This window comes from Lactuca saligna, chromosome 5 (genome assembly GCF_052625555.1).
Source record: "Lactuca saligna cultivar CGN05327 chromosome 5, ASM5262555v1, whole genome shotgun sequence".
NCBI lineage: Eukaryota > Viridiplantae > Streptophyta > Magnoliopsida > Asterales > Asteraceae > Lactuca > Lactuca saligna.
In genome coordinates, this window is record NC_136421.1 from 217,328,513 (window position 1) to 217,334,069 (window position 5,557).

A 5,557-nucleotide genomic window follows, 5' to 3' on the forward strand; every position below is an offset into this window, starting at 1 on the left:
TTGATTTTATTTTTAAAGTTATATTTTAACAGGCTTAGACAGATAAAGTCCGTTAAAATTTCATAACTTTATCACCCAACGTCCGTTTTCATCTATCTGTATATCGTTGGGTTCCTATTAATGAGATATTTAATTCTCATTTATGTTGTGTCAGCTAGAAATTGATCGAACTAAAATTCGAATTTCAGGCTGTGCACTACTATGCAAAATCTTAGAAAAATCATAACTTCCTCATACGAAGTCAGATTTGGACGTTCTCTATATGCACGCTCTCGGTTTAATGTCTACTACGACTTTCATTTAGATCTCTAAGGATAAAAAGTAATTTATCAAAAATTCATTTTTTACGTTATGCAGTGTTGTGCCGGATTAGTCGTAAAACTTCGACGTGTCATAACTTCGTCGTTATAGCCTCGAGTGGCTAGTATATGTTATGTATGGTATTTTGGGGAACTCACTAAGCTTTATACTTACAGTGTTATGTGTTATGTGTTTCAGGTATCAGTGATGATCGCGGGAAGGCGCCTGCATGATTCGTACACACGCATGGGATTTTATGTATTTTGATCTTGGGAAATATTTTGTGAAACAAAGATATGATACAATGAGATTTTGTTAATAAATGTGCTTGGAAAATGTGTTTTAAAATGCGAAAAATTGTCTTAAATTTTACGGTGTTATAACAATTAATCAATAGTCTGCTATAAAAATGTTATTCTCTTTGAGTAGACACACAAATACAAATCACATACAAAATTCACAAAGAAAACAAGTTTAAAGGTTTTTTGTTAGTTTGAGGGCTTTGGACCATTTTTCAAGCCATGTTATTATGTTAAAAAAATTAATTTGTAAGTTTGTTATATACTAATTTTTTTTTTTATTATTTTTCTTGGTTTAAGTATTCTTTTAAGAAAATCATTATATTTTGTGGTTGAAACTTTAATATAAATTAGATTAGATTTATGTTATCGATCATATGTTATGGAAAGTGATATAGATAATATTTAATTAAATATTGTATATATGTTTGTATGTTTGTGTTGCTTCAAAGTAATAATTAATTACGAATCATGGATATGCAATATTATTGATAGTATCCATGTAAGTCTCTTTTAAAATGCAAATTGTCTATCTTATCACTTTATATTTTAGGGAAAATGACATAAATGTCTTACGAACTTTCTAGGGTTTACCCGTTGAGTCCCTAAAGTTTTTTTCGAGCTTTATGGATCCCTAAACTAGGATATGACCTGCTCTTTTAGTCTCTGTCAACCTGAAATAATCATTCAGTGACCTTTTAGACCAAAAAAACTCATTTTATACCCCTATAAAGCCAAAAAAATAAGTTTGTGGATCAATTCGTACAAATAAAACTCTTATTTTCTTCTAAAGCTGATTCACACTCAATTCGTATTGATCCCCAAACTTTTTTTTGTTTTATGGGGGCACAAAGTGAGTTTTTGTTTTGTTTAAAAGATCACTGAACCGGCTATTACAAGTTGACATTGACTATAAGAGCGGGTCATATCCTAGTTTAGGGACCCATAAAGTCTGACCAAAACTTTAGGGACTCATCGGGTAAACCCTAGAAAGTTCATAGATTAATTTTGTCATTTTCCCTATATTTTAGTATATGTTTAACATTTTAATTATAATAATAAGTTTCTTTTAAAGGTTTTCTTTCGTTTATTAATTATAACAAGTGGTTTTAAAACTAATGAACCATAACTATAAATAATAAAATCAAATTATAAAAATCAGAGATATGTAATATTATCTATGCAAGTTACTTTTGAAATACAAATTGTTTATCTTATCAATCTATTATTTAGTGTATGTTTTATATTTTAATAGTAATATTAAGGGGATGTTTGGGGTATCTTTTGAGAGGGCAAAATGACTTTTTGGAAAAGTTCCAAAAAGCCAGGTTTCCCTGACTTTTCCAAAAAGTCAGTTTTCCTTCTATAAAAAATCCAAAATAAACTTTTAAGGAGTTTTTACCAAACATCTTTTTTCTATTATCTTTTCCAAAAGTCCTTTTTGCCCTCTCAAAAGATACCCCAAACACCCCCTAAGTGTTTCTTAAAAATCTTCTTTAATTTATTAATAATAATAAGTTGTTTAAAACTAAAGAATAATAATTTTAAATGATAATGATATCATTTATAAATTACATAATGTTTTTTTTTTTGAAAGAGCATAAATTACATAATAATTAATATCATTATTGAAATTAGAAAATAATCGCATAAGTAAAAATTTAAATTAATCAATCATAAAAATTGTTAAAAAAATATTAAATAGATAATTATATTTAATTTTATTACTGAAGAATGTAGGTTGATGTCAGTGAATAATATTGTTCAAAATATTATGTCAAAGTTAGTGTCAATAACATAACTATTTTAAACATATATTTTTCAGCATTTTAACAATATATTTTAATCTATGTTGTGCATCGTGCGGGAATTCGTCTAATGAATTAAATAAAAGGGTGTATGATGAGTTGATAACTTGTTACGAAAATTAAATAATAGGATTATTGAATTCTTGAAAATAGGTTATGTAAATGTTGGTAGTGTTGGATATTAACCAACAGGGAGGGGAAATACAAATAGTAATAATCTTAATGGAATTGAATAAGGTCGACTAGACATTGATTAGAATATGTGATAGAAGTAGTCAGTGTTCAGTTGAGTTATAATTTTTATAAAGATGACCTTCACATAAAATAAAGTCAATGTTAAGAACAAAATAATAAGGCTCATGATGAGGTATTAAGAAAGTGGAAAGAATGTGAGTTATTAGTATGTATATGTTGGTGTTGACTGTAATTTTTTGCATCCCAACACGATTGTGGCTGGATATATCGAATAACTTCGGACATGTTATTCCAAATGATAAATAAAATACTAATGCTCAAAGCAAAGATATCACGTTACATTAAACTAAACACTTTCAAATGAAAATTACTTAATATTATGGGTGAGTAATAAGGAAAACATCGTGGGTAATGGATATGTGGTTTAAGATAATACGGATATGTGGTATAAGATAATATAATGACATCGTTTGATAAATCGATTCTAATTAATTTATTAACCATATAAATTAACAAATCAATTATTAATAACAATCGATCTCATTAACAAATTAATTGTCTATTTTCAATTAATATATTAATCATATAATATATTAACAATTTATTTTCTTACAATTTCGAATTAGTTTATTAATCATATAATAATCTAATAAATCATCATCTCTCTATAAATATCATTCTAATCAAGTTCGTTATGAAGACAATCCAAAAAGAATTTTGTTTTTAATTATAAGAATATATCAATTTAGTTACTAGCTTAAACATATTAATTCAACAGTTATTTTATAGTTATAACTATGTATTATAATTAATTATATCATTACTAAAAAAATTCTATTTTTTACAATTTTAATTGGTAATTTTTATGCCGTTGATATCCATGGCGAAGGATAATTTGGGATTATTCATACTCATAACTAATTACGGTATTCAATAAGTTGACAAGCATCTACATTCAGTCGAACCGAAAGAGAAACAACCTCAAAAAATGATATACACCATAAACAGATTTTTATACGCTTTTAAGGTAAGTACATGATGAACAATTTATTATTTATTTTGTTTGCTTACATTCTAATACATGATTATTTCAGATATGGATTCTCAAAACTTTTCTTGTGAGCAGTTTGTTTGGTACCCGACAAGAGAATTTGATACATCAGGCTATTGTATGGTCGAAACTGAAGTCTTTACAAAACCCTCAGTGCAACCAGTTTCTAAAAATCGATGATATATGACTACTTACATATTTTAAGATTTTATTTTTTATGTATAAGCTATGTTTATTTATTATTTTCTGATTTTTTAGACGGGATTAATAACCTTGTTCAGAAATTAGAGCCGACAAGCTAAGAGTTGTGTTGAATGGTGGATAGTTAGTTGTGTGTGGATTGATCCCCCCTTATTTTCCCAACACAGAAGTTCACATGGCACCTTCCCTAACATCATCACCCAAAAACACCCCTACCCATGAATATCGACAAAAGAAGACACGAATAAATGATTCATCTCATCTGGCACCACCACCACCACCATCAGTCGTTAAACCATCAACTGATAAGGACCGAATTATTGTGACTTGTAAAACGAGGTCCGTCAATTGCAAAATAAACAAAGTGAATTACGCGAGCAATTAAGGTCACAGGATAAGCATTTAGCAGAGCATGACGCTACTTTAGCCATGGTTCTAAAATTTATCAATAAGGCTCCCAGAGACGATGTTGGTACCTCGAAGAGGGTGGAGGTACATTGTTAATTGTTTCATTGTTTATGGTCCTTATGTTTTTGCATCGTTTACAAGTAAACATTATTGAACCTTGCAGGCATTCGTCGTGCTAGATGTTGGTACCACAAACTACAATGATGATGACTTATGGGAGCATGATTATGGGTTAAGCACATCCAAACAGCCGCTGAATGACGGCCCTGAGCATCCGTCTCCATGTATTCAATCATTGGATGTAAAAGAGATTTTGCAGGATGAATACAAAACACTATCGACAGCAACTCTTAGGCGTTCTAAGCGCCAAAAAGTTGTGTCCATATGGTATAAGTCCCCATGGATACAAATGAAGAGAAAAGGTGTTACACGGCAACAACCAGCATCGTTGGACAATCTTTTAGAACCTACCGTACACAGTGTATAGAAAGAACGAGATGGTTCGTTGTTGATTGGTTATAGTTATTTGACCGGTTTTGCTACGATTGAATTTTTCACACGGTTATATGTGGATAATCAGGAAGGATGGTTGTCATGTGATGTAAGTAATATAATTATGTGTGCTCATTACATATTGCGCTTCTAATAACAATACTTATTTTACTACAAATATATATATATATATATATATATATATATATATATATATATATATTGGCAGCACATAATGATGTTGATCTCATTGCTGCTAGAGTGTAGAGCGGATGATGCTCGGTGGACGGTTGTGTCATCGGCTTTCAACACAGATACATTTGACTGGAGTGACATGACTGACGGATTTGTTTATCTAGCTTAGGCAGACTGTGATACGGTATAATTGTGTTTGGATTACATTACCTGAGTATTTATATACTAATTAATTATTTCTAACCTTTTTGTAGCTTTACATCCCAATCAATATACCACATGCTCATTGGTTTTTTATTGCTATGGATTTGAAGACATTCAAAATGACTATATAGTGATAGTCATTGAAAGGGAGGCTACTATTCAGAAAATGATGATTGGTTTATATGTATGAGAGTTCGCATCTACAGATATTGGGGTACCGAACCAACTAATTCAATTCCACTTGAGAGCTTCAACATAACCCTCAAAAAGGGGCCGAGACGTACCACAACATATTGACATCAGAGTGGATTATGGGGTGTTTTTATGTTGGGTCTTGGAGGCGTTAATCACCTGGAAATCGATTTTTATAGAGAGTAAAACCGGTCCATGGGCTATGGGTTATT